Here is a 13,012-nt window from a genome sequence, read left to right as displayed (position 1 = left end):
CCCCCCCTCCCACAACCCCTCCAGTAACCCTCTGTTTGTTCTCCATATTTAAGAGTCTCTTATGTTTTGTCCCCCTCCCTGTTTTTATATTATTTTTGCTTCCCTTCCCTTATGGTCATCTGTGTTGTATCTTAAAGTCCTCATATGAGTGAAGTCCTATGATATTTGTCTTTCTCTGACTAATTTCGCTTAGCATAATACCCTGTAGTTCCATCCACGTAATTGCAAATGGCAAGATTTCATTCTTTTTGATTGCCAAGTAATACTCCATTGTGTATATGTATACCACATCTTCTTTATCCATTCATCCACCAATGGACATTTGGGCTCTTTCCGTACTTTGGCTATTGTTGATAGTACTACTATCAACATTGAGGTCCATGTGTGCCTTTGAAACAGCACACCTGTATCCCTTGGATAAATACCTAGTAGTGCAGTTGCTGGGTTGTAGGGTAGTTGTATTTTTAATTTTTTGAGGAACCTCCATACTGTTTTCCAGAGTGGCTGCACCATCTTGCATTGCCTCCAACAATGCAAAAGAGATCCTCTTTCTCTGCATCCTCGCCAACATTTGTTGTTGCCTGAGTTGTTAATGTTAGCCATTCTGATAGGTGTGAGGTGGTATCTCATTGTGGTTTTGATTTGTATTTCCCTGGTGATGAGTGATGTTGAGCATTTTTTCATGTGTCAGTTGGCCATCTGGATGTCTTCTTTGGAGAAGTGTCTATTCATGTCTTTTTCCCATTTCTTCACTGCGTTGTTTGTTTTTTGGGTGTTGTGTTTGATAAGTTCTTTATAGATTTTGGACACTAACCCTTTATCTGCTATGTTGTTTGCAAATATCTTCTCCCATTCCGTTGGTTGCCTCTTAGTTTTGCTGATTGTTTCCTTCGCTGTGCAGAAGCTTTTTATTTTGATGAGGTCCCAATAGTTCATTTCTGCTTTTGTTTCCCTTGCCTCTGGAGATGTGTTGAATAAGATGTTGCTGCGGCCAAGATCAAAGAGGTTTTTTCCTGTTTTCTTCTTGAGGATTTTGATGGCTTCCTGTCTTACATTTAGGTCTTTCATCCATTTTTAGTTTATTTTTGTGTATGGTGTAAGAAAGTGGCCCAGGTTCATTTTTCTGCATGTCGCTGTCCAGTTTTCCCAGCACCACTTACTGAAGAGACTGTCTTTATTCCACTGAATATTCTTTCCTGCTTTGTCAAAGATTAGTTGGCCATGTGTTTGTGGGTAATTATATTGAAATTCTTATTGAAAATCATTTGTGTGTGTGTGTGTGTGTGTGTATTTGGACTCTCTATTGGGCTATTGAAACAGTCCAGATTTGGCACCAGTATCACACTGTCTTAATTGCTATTGCTTAATTGTAAGTTATGAAATCTTGTAGTGTAAGTCTTCAAACTTTATTCTTTTTCTTTATGATTGTCAGGGTTATTTATGGACCTTTAGCTTTCCGTTACATTTTATAAGTTCTAGAAAAAGTCTGCTGGGATTTTGAATGGAATGAAATTGGGGGAGAATGAATATCTTAGTAAAACTGAGTCTTCCAATCCATAAAAATGGAATATTTCTCTACTTATGTAGGTTTTCTTTCTTTCTTTCTTTCTTTCTTTCTTTTTTCATGTTTATTTAGTTTTGAGAGAGAGAGAGACAGAGAGACAGAGCACGAGTTTGGGAGGGGCAGAGAGGGAGGGAGACACAGAATCCAAAGCAGACTCCAGGCTGTCAGCACAGAGCCCGATGTGGGACTCAAACTCACGAGATGTGAGACCATGACCTGAGCTGAAGTCAGATGTGCAACCCACTGAGCCACCCAGGTGCCTCATGTAGATTTTCTTTAATTTCTCTCAGCAGTAGTTTATAGTTTTCAATATCAAGGTTTTATACATCTTCCACTAAATGTATTCCAATATATTTAATGCTTTATGATACTACTATAAATTATATTATTTTAAATACATTTTCAGTTGTTTTTAGTAGCATATAAAAAATATAATTGAATTTTGTGTATTGATTCTGTATCTTGCAATCCTCCTAAGTAACTCATTAATTCAAATAGTTTCTCAATTTCTTTGGGTTTTCAAGGTACATAATCTTTAAATCAAGAATAAATGAGTTTTATTCTTTCTTTTCCAGTCATTGTGCCTTTTATTTTTCTTGTCTTATTGTGATGGCTAAGACCTTCAGTACAATGTTGAAACACTATATTGTTTGATCTTAAACAGGGAAAGCATTCAATAGTTCACCATTATTTCTAGTAAGACTTTAAAAGCTATTTCAGTATCTCAGCCACTTTCCTTAGCAGTTCCCGCCTTTACCCACTTGCTTTTTACTTAGTCTTGGGTATATTTTCCATCTGATTTAAACATGAATCATCAAATAATAGTTTAGAAAAATAATAGTTTAAAAAATAATACAAAGTAACAGTAATCATTGAGGGTGGTAGGTTGTCTGTATATCCTGGAACTGATGGCTCAACATCAGTTGAGTCCTCATAGGTCATAGGTCACTCATCTGGAGGCCTTTGAGTTTCCTCATTCTATCCTGAATTCTTGGGACTTTCTCTCTCCCCTTAGTCACTTTGACTTTCATTGTAAACCTTAATTAAGTTGATCAATGCACCCTTCCCCAGATACATTATCTGAAATAAGAAGCTAAAGAGTCACATAGACCTGAAAAATCTCATAGATGAGAAGTGATTACCTCCAAGATTGCTTCCTATTTTTAGCACTTGGGAGTACCTACTGTATCTCCAGGCCTGTGCTCAGGGCTATTGTGTACAGTTGTGCAGGTTGTATGCTGCATAGGTATTCCTCTACCAGGGTGTGAGTGGGGACCAAAATCTAGCATGAGCTGCACTTACGAAGCTGCATGCTTGGGGGAAAGACACAAAGGCACTAAACAGGCTAATGGTGGCGCTGGCTGTGCTAGAGTGGTTCAGAATTAAGTCTTGCCCTTGGATAGCTATCTTATCTTTACTTAGAATTTTATCCCCATGAAATAATGGAAGCAGGGGCCACTTGGTTTTTAAGAATTACAAGAATATCAATGTTCATGAATGATTTAAAATTTAAAAGTATGCATTTATTATTTAGCATCAGTAAAATGCTAATAGTATATATTTTGTGTTTGTATGTGTATCTATAAATGTAAAAGCAGTTTTACATCCTTGTCTCTCATATGTATTCCAATACCCTCTCTTGAGGGGTAGAGAAAAGGTTGGAATTTGTTGAGTTCTTGAGAGTTGGGAAGAACTCTAAATATGCACATCGATAGGTCATGCCATGTCACCTGTCAAGGATCATGGCAGGAAAAGGATTGAGAGCTGTGGAGCTAGAGAACAAATGGTAGTATCTCTGTCCCTTGCCCATCTCTGGTCCCTACTTTTCTATTTTTATATCTTTAAACCTTGTTCCCTAGAACTCCCTTGCTGCCTTCATTCATTCATTCATCCACTCATTTGTTCATTCATTTTTAAAAAATTTAGGTGAGGGTTGTCTGGGTGGCTTAGTTGGCTAAGCAGCTGACTCTTGGTTTTGGCTCAGATCATGATTTCACATTCATGGGATGGAGCTGTGCATCAGGCTCTGCACTAACAGCACAGAGCCTTCTTGGGATTCTCTGTCTCCCTTTCTCTGCCCCTGCCCCTGCCCCTCTCAAAAATAAATAAATAAACACTTAAAAATTGAGGTGGAAGTATACAACTCAGTGACATGTATTACATTGACAGTTTTGTGCAACCGTCACTTCTATTTATTTATTTATTTATTTATTTATTTTATTTATTTATTTATGTTTATTTATTATTTAGAGACAGAGGGAGACAGAGCATGAGCAGGGGAGGAAGACACAGAATGTGAAGCAGGCTCCAGGCTCCGAGCTGTCAGCACAGAGCCCGACTCAGGGCCAGAACTCACAAACCGCGATATCATGACCTGAGCCGAAGTCGGAGGCTCAACTGACTGAGGCACCCAGGCGCGCCCCCCCACCCCGCCCCCGCCATCACTTCTATTTAGTTCCAACACATTTTCATCATCCCCAAAGGAGACTCTGTACCCATGAAGCAGTCATTCTGCATTCCTTTATCCCCAGCCCCTGACAACCTCTAATCTGCTTTCTGTTTCTATGGATTTACTTATTCTGGATATTTTGTATAAATGAGTTCGTATAATATGTGACTTTTGTGTCTGGCTTCTTTCACTTAACATAATGTTTTCAAGATTCATCCATATCATAGCATGTTATTAGTACTTCATTCCTTTCTATGGATGAATAATATTCCATCGTTTGGGATATATCACATTTTGTTTATCCATCCATCTGTTGATGGACATCTGGGTTGTTTCCACCTTGGCTATTGCAAGTAGTGCTGCTATGAACATTGATGTGCAAATATTTGTTTGAATACCCATTTTCAAACATCTAGTCCAGATGATTAGATGATAAATCTATGTTTAGCTTTCTGAGGAACTGCCTTCATTCACTCTTGTTGCACGAACCAGGTAGTAGCTTCTTCCCTGTCATGCTTGTTCTCCCCCTCTCCATTCTTAAACCTCACCTCATCTTCAAGTCAGGATGTAGGCATTTTATTTTTCTTGTTTTTGTCACCAACAGCCCCAAACCCAGCGTTCCTAAGCTGTTCTTGCCATCTTCTTGTTGTGCCTCTTGTTCAGTAGCACAGCCATCTTCAGAGTGTTTTGATTTGCTACCCTAAGTGCTTCCTAGCTTGTTTCCAGCCACTGTGATCCTTCAATCCTTGCCTGGGTGCAATGCACAGTGGGTTTCTTAGTCTCTTCCCATCCTCACTCCTCCTCTTCCACACCCACCCTAGATTTCCTGTGCAGTGGCTAAACAATAAACAGACCTGTCTCTACTCTTCTAGCTTTATGCCCTCCTCACCCCCACTGTCCTGGCCATTTGCCAAGTCCTCTGTGCTTTCTCCTGGGCTTATTAATAAATACCTTAGCAATGCCCTACAGTTGACCTGAAGAGAGATTGTTTTTCCCTCTTCCTATTTGATGCTGCTTCTGATTGGGTATCATGAAGCCAGCCTTTATGTTTCTTAGAGCTGAGAAGTGGTTTTGAATGAGATGCTAAACTCCCCAGCTCTCACACCACAATTTCCACCCAGGTCCAACTGCCACCCGAAGAATAGACACTTCAGACTGCAGGTCACTACAAGGCTAACCTATGCTGGCTTTGGATGCTCCAAACCATTGCTTCCTACCACACATCAGAATGATGCTCTCTGACCCATGTTGAATTTGAATAGCTATATCCATGGCCCCATTTAATGTTGACTTCCTGATTTTATTTTGTTCTTTATATGTTCCTTGTATGTTTATATATACCCATGTAGTTAATTTCAGTTAGTTCTCAGGAAGCAAGGATTCTTACATGTATAAGATAATAGGCTTGGGGTAGGTGAGAGAAGCAGGTATGGAGGATGGTAGCTACAGAAAAAGAAAAATTTCAGATTGGAATAACAAGCCGAGGAAAGCAGATATGTGGGGCTAGGTTAGAAGACCCAGAACAGCAAAGTAGAGGAATTTATATTGATAAGGCAGCATTTATAACTTTGTCTTCGTGGATATTCTCAAGTCCATCCTTAAAGAGGCTTCCTCAGCAAGCTAGACAGCAAGCTTCCTAGCCAAGCTAGAGCATTGCCCTGCCCTGAAAAGAATCTTAGTGATGGTGTCACCTGGATAGTGGAATTAGAAAATCCAATGATAAATGGCAAGTTGGTGAACTAGGGGCACAGCAATGGAGCTTTGGTGTGAAGAGAAGACCCAAAATCTAGTAGCGGTCTGGGTCAGAGCCCAGAGCCCCCAACAATGTAAAACCTGAGGACAGGACTCTTTTAGGGGACTGGAGAGGCTTCTAGGGACTGATAGTCTCCCTTCAGGAAGCCTGAGCTGGTGCAGGGATAACATCATGAGAGTTGCCTTCCTGGCTTTGGCCATTTTGACCTTTGTATGTTTAGCTCAGAGGGGCAGGGGTCAAAAACTTAAGGTATAAGCAGATGACTTAAGTAAATGAAGCAGGCCATATGTAAGTATAAACACACACTTTGTGTGAATTATATGCACCATAGTGCAATGGAGAACCTATGCTCTCAATACCTAGAATAGGGCCTTGCCTGTGGCAGGCACTCAAAAATTCATTTGTTAAATGGATGAAAAAAGGGATGGCCACTTCTTGGCTCCAACCCTTTATTTCCATTTGGTTATGGGCCCTGTTTTGGCAGTTACCCTACTTTTCAAGAGAAACTAGAAATGTGGAGTTTTTGTGAAATCTCCCAAGTTTTAAGTGTTGACTCAAATTTATTTAAAGCACCCGAAGGAGTGAACCCGAAGGAGTTTGCAACTCCTAACTTACGGCTTTGATCTCTAGCAAATGCATAGGTTATAAGAAGTAAGTCTTTAAAATGTTATCTTGCACCTATCAAGCTGAATCAAGGTTCTTAGAGCAAGTTTCCATGAGGAGACTCATGGGAGGAGGCAAATCTAAGATTCTGACTAAGTTGTACTTGTGGCTTAATTCCTATCATGTCTAAAACTCCAATGGTAGGTGGAGGGGGACAGGATAACTGAACTGGGCAGAATGGTGTAGTGGAAGAAGCCTGGGATTTGGAGCCTGTCCAGCTGGTATACACCAATCCACTTGTGCTGAAATATTGAAATAATTCTGTATTGGGAGGTGAACACATGCTGCCCTGAATCTTCTGGGTGCCCCTCCCCCCCCAAACCCCCACTGCAACCCTCCAGACCTCCATACCATCTAGCAGTCAAAGAGGCAGTGCCTGGCCATTATTAAGTCCTCAGTACTGTGCTCTGTTGCCAGGGCTGACATCTATTCTCAGTAGTCAGTGCTGGTGCTGTAGCACTGGTCAAGTATTTTGAACTCACCCCTGGGTAAACCTGAGTTTGAATCCTAGCTCAACTTCTTACTTAGCTGAGTATTCCTTGACAAATTACTTAACCTCTTTCGGCTTAAACTTTCTTTATCCTTAAAATGGGGATACTACTACTACTACTGCCCTATTGGTAGGATTGTTGTAAAAATTAACAGAGATCAGGCTACTAATATTATTGTTTTCCATGTTCTAAGCAGGAAACATCATCCTTTCTAACCTTATCTTTACACACAACTTGGAGAAGAAGAGGTCAGAGACGGGCTGGGGTTTGCAAAGTGGAGTGACCAGTTGGGTCTCCAAAGTTGGTGATGCTAATGAATCACCAAGAGGTTGTTAAATATGGATCCCTCATGAAATTCTAATTCTGTAGGTATGGGCGGCAAAGTGGGGGGGGGGGTCCAGGAATCATTATTTTTATCAAGTATCCTTAGATCCTGATTGACAGCCAAATCCAGGAATTATCTTATTCTCTCATCTAGGTGAGGAACAGTGTCGTCTCCTGCCTCTCCATCTTCACACAGAACCCAGTGCATCACTCTACCTGCATCAGGTGCTCAGTGTACAGGATGGACTGATGAGCCAATGTGAACTGACTAGTGCTCCTTAACCAGTTGGGTTGCAGGCCTTTTCCCCACCCTTTGTTGCTGCGTCTGTCATAGACCTTGTCCCATCCCCCAGGTGTCCTTAGGTGTCCCCTAAGGCAAAGAACAAGGGGAGAAGAAGCCTAGGCATCTTGTTGGGCTTTAAGACTAACTAGACACACAGGGTGAGGATCGGATTTCCTTCCCAGGAGGGGAGATCCGGTCTAGGCAGATTAGCTTGTTTATGAGTGTTTTCTCCATCACATCCCCTTAGGGCATGGACCCAGTTGGCTGACCTTGGTCAAGCCACCTGTTAACAGGCTTCCTGTGCCCTGAACTGGGCCTCCAGCACCCTCCTGCCCCCTTGTCTTCGTCAGACACTCTGACTTGTAGCAGCTGTCATTGTTGAGTGCCTCTTCTGGCAGCTGCACTCAGTGCCTCATAATTATATCCCTGGGGGGCCTTCCTTGGAGGTAGAAGATTATAGCACCGCCTTGAGGGTTCTGCTCCCAGTGTTGTATTAGTTCCAAATGATAAGGACATGGAAAGCAGCATAGGGATAGAAGGCTGAGAGACAGATGCAATGAGATCAGAAGGAGAAACCAGAGACAGGAAAAAGAGGAAGTGACAGGGGGAAAAAATCTCAGGAAGAGAGGCCAAGAAAGACCTGAGGAAAGAGAGGTTAAAATCTGGGAAGCCAGGGGGCACCTGGGTGGCTCAGTCAGTTAAGTGTGGACTCTTGATTTCGGCTCAGGTCATGTTCTCACAGTTCCTGGGTTTGAGGCCCATATCGGGCTCTGTCACAGTGTAGAGCCTCTTTGGGATTTTCTCTCTCCTCTCTTTGTTCCTCCTCCACTTGTAATCTCTCTCTCTCTCTCAAAAAAAATCTGGGATTTGCAAAGTAGAGTGACCTGTTGGGTCTCCAAAGTTGGTAGTGCTAACCCTTCACCAGTGAAGAGGTGAGTGGTATTCTTAGCACACATGTGGAGAGTGTGAAAATCGTTGCCATTATTTCAGGAGGAGTGACATCCACAGGCACTATTTTCTTTTTGTTTAAACAAGTTCCTAAGTAGGAACACCTAGACAGATGCAGTGACAGCAGAGGCAATAGGTAGCATGTTTTGGGTTTGCAACCACTGACTAATGTTTCCCAGCATGAGATCCTGGCAATTGTAGGGAGTGTGTGCCGTGACTCATGTGACCACAGGGCCCCCCTGTTTTGGCCTTTGCTCTCTCACCTACACACCTACCACCACCGACTCAGCGGCCACACCCCTCTATCTCAGATGTCTTCGGCCATGCTTCCTCCACCAGCAGGGCCATGACTGCACTCACAACACGGTCCTCTTCCCTCCAACTGCCGTCTCCCACAAAGTCAGGAAACTCAGGGCACCTGGGTGGCTCACTGGGTCAAACAAGATCATGACCATGGCTCAGGTCATGATCTTAAGGTTCATGAGTTCAAGCCCCACATGGGGTAGGGGTTCTTCTGTCAGCACAGAGCTCGCCTCGGATCCTGTCCCCCTTTTTCCCCCTGCCCCGCTTGTGCGCTCACGCTCTCTCTCTCTCAAAAATAAACAAACATTAAAAAAAAAAAAGGCAAGAAACTTTGAGTTTCCTGGGAGCTATGACTTCTCTTCTATCAGCTGTCAAATCCTTTGCAGGCTCTTGCACCAGCATTCTTCCTGTCTGTGTCTCAGATTTCTGACCCGTGAAATGAGCCTCAGGCTCACTGCTAACTCCTCCTTGCGGTGTGGAGCAGTGACTTAATGTCTTTAAGGAGCTTGGAGCTTGTCTGATGAAAGATGCTACAGTCAGCTTCTACTCCTCTCCCTCCCCCACCCCATCTGCACCCCCTGACAACCAAATCCCGCTCTTCCCTTTCTTAGTGTTTACCATACAGGTGAGCTCTTGATTACCAAAGCAAGTCACCTGAGGTCTGTGAACCTTGGTAGACCCCAATTCTCCAACCTCATCCCACTCACCTCCACAGCACTTGACACTGTTGACCACCTACTTCCTTTTTTTAAGATTACAAAAATAGTGCATGCTCGTCATTTAAAAAAGAGAGAAAAAGAAAATCCAACCCTTACAGACTTGAATTTGAGTAAAATATAAAAACTCCTAGTCCTCTCACCTGCCCCATATTGTCATAAAATGTGTCTCCAATTCAGCCCCCTCTCTTCATGCCCTCCTTTTTTTATGTACTTTATTTTTTTAATTTAATTTTTTATTTTTTTAAATTTATGTCCAAATTAGTTATCATATAGTGCAACAACGATTTCAGGAGTAGATTCCTTAATGTCCCTTACCCATTTAGCCCATCCCCCCTCCCACAACCCCTCCAGTAACCCTCAGTTTGTTCTCCATATTTATGAGTCTCTTCCATTTTGTCCCCCTCCCTGTTTTTATATTATTCCCTTATGGTCATCTGTTTATATTCCCTTCCCTTATGGTCATCTGTTTTGTCTCTTAAAGTCCTCATATGAGTGAAGTCATATGATATTTGTCTTTCTCTGACTAATTTCACTTAGCATAATACCCTCCAGTTCCACCCACGTAGTTGCAAATGGCAAGATTTCATTCTTTTTGATTGCCGAGTAATACTCCATTGTATGTATATACCACATCTTCTTTATCCATTCATCCCTCGATGGACATTCGGGCTCTTTCCATACTTTGGCTATTGTTGATAGTGCTGCTATAAACATGGGGGTGCGTGTGTCCCTTCGAAACAGCACACCTGTATCCCGTGGATAAATGCCTAGTACTGCGATTGCTAGGTCGTAGGGTAGTTCTATTTTTAGTTTTTTGAGGAAACTCCAACTCTGAGTTTTCCAGAGTGGCTGCACCAGCTTGCATTCCCACCATCCTTTTTTTTTTAATGTTTATTTATTTTTGAGAGAGAGCGAGCGGGGGAGGGGCAAGTTGGGGACCGAAGATCAGAAGTGAGGTCTGTGTGCTGATAGCAGTAAGCTTGATGCAGGGCTTGAACTCATGAATCGGAACTATGATACCATAACCTGAGCTGAAATCAGATGCTGAACTGACTGAGCCACCCAGGTGCCCCCCTTCATCCCCCTTTTTAAGCATTTACCAAATTCACGTGTTAAATGCCTGTTACCTCTTACTTGAGGTCAGTGACTATTCATCGGTATGTCTTCATTGTTGGGCACAATGCCTCCCACATAGTAGGCATTCATTAAGTGTCTGTTGAAAGAATAAATGAAGGAATGAATGAGTTAATAAGAAGAAGATTGGACTAGCATTCAAATCTCTGCTGTTTCCTTGTTGGGTGGACCTCAGTTTCTTCACCCTTAAAACTGGAATAACCCCATGGTTCTTTTGAAATTAAATATGATGTCAGAAATAGCACCAGCACAGTGCCTGTTGAGTCAGATTCTGAAGGGCCCCAGTTGCCCTTCTCCCTGAGTGAAGCTGGGCCCACCCCCTGGCTATTGAACACTCCCACTGTGTCGAGCCTGTACTGCCAGCTATTGAGAAAGGATGAGAAGAGCCATGCCCCACCCAGTGGAACTGCGGTACAGCTGCGGAGCCAAAGGCCTAGTGTTTGGGGAGGGAAAGGGAGGAAGACACAGGAAGAGACCTTCTGGGAGTACGTGTGGGGATGGGAGCTGGGTCGTTAGTTGGAGAAGAATGGATGATTTATAAGGTTCAGACAGGTCACCGGCTACCTCTTGCCCGGATCTCTGCTGATCCTTCCATGTCAGGAACTCAAACTTTTTTACCATGATCCACCGAAAAAGTACACTTTACATTGCCAGTACAAACATACACACTTACACATTATAGTTATAACTGGAACAAAAATTTAATAATACTTACTCCAACTATGGGTGATACTGTGATATTTTTCATTTTTCATTTTATTTTTATTTATTTACTTTTTTAAAAGTAGGCTTCACGCCCAGCCATGGAGCCCAATGCAAGGCTTGAACTCATAATCCTGAGATCAAGACCTGAGCTGGGGATTGAGAGTCTGACACTTAACTGACTGAGCCACTCAGGTGCCCTGTGTTTTTCATTTTTTAAAGATACTGTTTGCGACCCAGTAAACTGATTTCGTGGACCACTGATGGGTTGTGATCTTCAATTAAAAAAAAAAAAAACTTTCTGGGGGCACCTGGATGGCTCACTCGGTTGAGTGTCCAACTTTGGCTCAGGTCATGATCTCGTGGTTCAGTTCGTGAGTTCGAACCCCGCATTCGGCTCCCTATTGTCAGCGTGAGCAGCTTCAGATTCTCTGTCCCCTTCTCTGTCTGCCCCTCCCCTGCTTGTGTGCTCACTCTCTCTCAAAAATAAATGAAATATCTAAAAAACTAGTGTCTGGTTCAATGATTCCACTTGAGGTTTTCTTTCAGTTCCATTCTGCTGTATCTTAACTCCAGTTTTCAGTTGAACAAACGAAAGCTTCTTGAGGTAAGAATCTGTCTGAGGATGTATACCTGTAAGTGGCAAAGCTGAGAGTCAAATGCAGATCTGTATGACTCTGAAGCCCATTCACTGAGTCCTGTCCCTTTCTCTGGCACTTTCCTGGAGGGTCTATCTGCCCATCACTGGGTCACTAATCAAGGATCGTTGAATGTGGCCCATTTCTTTGTACCCCAGGATTTTGGCCAAGGTGACCAAAGCTAAGCCTGCCTTGCATTATCAAGTGCTACTAGCCTAAAGCCAAGCAGGCAGCCCTTAGACAAGGAGATTTTATTGCCCTCCTACCAAGCTGCAGAGTTAGTCATATAGAAAAGATACAGTAAGATTAACTTGTTGCACAGTGGCTAAAGATAAGAAGACAAAACCATGTCTCTGCTGCTTACAGCACTGTCCTCTTCCCCCTCCTTCTCTCCTTTGGGCCTCTTTAGTCAGAAATTGGGGGAGTCTCTTATACCACCCCAGGGAAAGAAGGAAGCTGAGGAAAATCAGGAGTACAGACAGAAAAGGATTTCCAGAGAGGGCTGTTCCTACAGCCAAAGGACTCTAATATCTTTGAAATTCGAAAGCTGCCGGAAGGCAATAGGTTTTATGGGAAGGAGGCAATTAAAAGGTTTACCCAGACGCAGTTGTAAAATTATTGGCAACGATTGAGTGGGAGAGGGGAGGGTTTTCAGGTGTTCTGTTGAGATAAGGGAGAAGCTAGTTGAGACAGCAGAACTGGTGTCTTGCCAAGCTGGTCTTTCCCCATCTTTGTACCAAGTGGTAGGTCATTGGTAGTTCACTATTTTTGTTTTAAGTTTATTTATTTTGAGAGAGAGAGTGAGCACAAGCAGGAGAGATAGAATCCCAAGCAGGCTCTGCAACATAAGTGCAGAGCCCGATGTGGGGCTTGAACCCACAAACAGTGAGATCATGACCTGAGCTGAGATTAAGAGTTGGACGCTTAACCGACTGCACCACCCAGGTGCCCCGATAGATAATTACTGTATTTGCTGACGTGTGTATGCCGTATGCACAGGCTAGAGTGCAGCATAGGCTGCATAACACAGACCACCATTCA

General features: G+C 42.8%; 1 protein-coding gene and 1 long non-coding RNA gene across 3 annotated transcripts in view; both read left to right on the top strand.

The window, feature by feature from the left end:
• The window catches only part of LOC128316332 (uncharacterized), a 40,995-nt gene extending 32,621 nt beyond the window's left edge, over positions 1-8,374 (top strand). Inside the window, exon 2 of the long non-coding RNA XR_008300040.1 lies at positions 3,815-8,374. This is a non-coding gene — a long non-coding RNA (uncharacterized LOC128316332). The remainder of the gene's footprint in view (positions 1-3,814) is intronic.
• B4GALNT3 (beta-1,4-N-acetyl-galactosaminyltransferase 3) overlaps positions 1-13,012 on the top strand; it is a 138,500-nt gene that overhangs the window by 33,143 nt on the left and 92,345 nt on the right. The window lies entirely within an intron of this gene.

This window comes from Acinonyx jubatus, chromosome B4 (genome assembly GCF_027475565.1).
Source record: "Acinonyx jubatus isolate Ajub_Pintada_27869175 chromosome B4, VMU_Ajub_asm_v1.0, whole genome shotgun sequence".
NCBI lineage: Eukaryota > Metazoa > Chordata > Mammalia > Carnivora > Felidae > Acinonyx > Acinonyx jubatus.
This window is presented reverse-complemented; position numbering and strand designations above follow the sequence as displayed.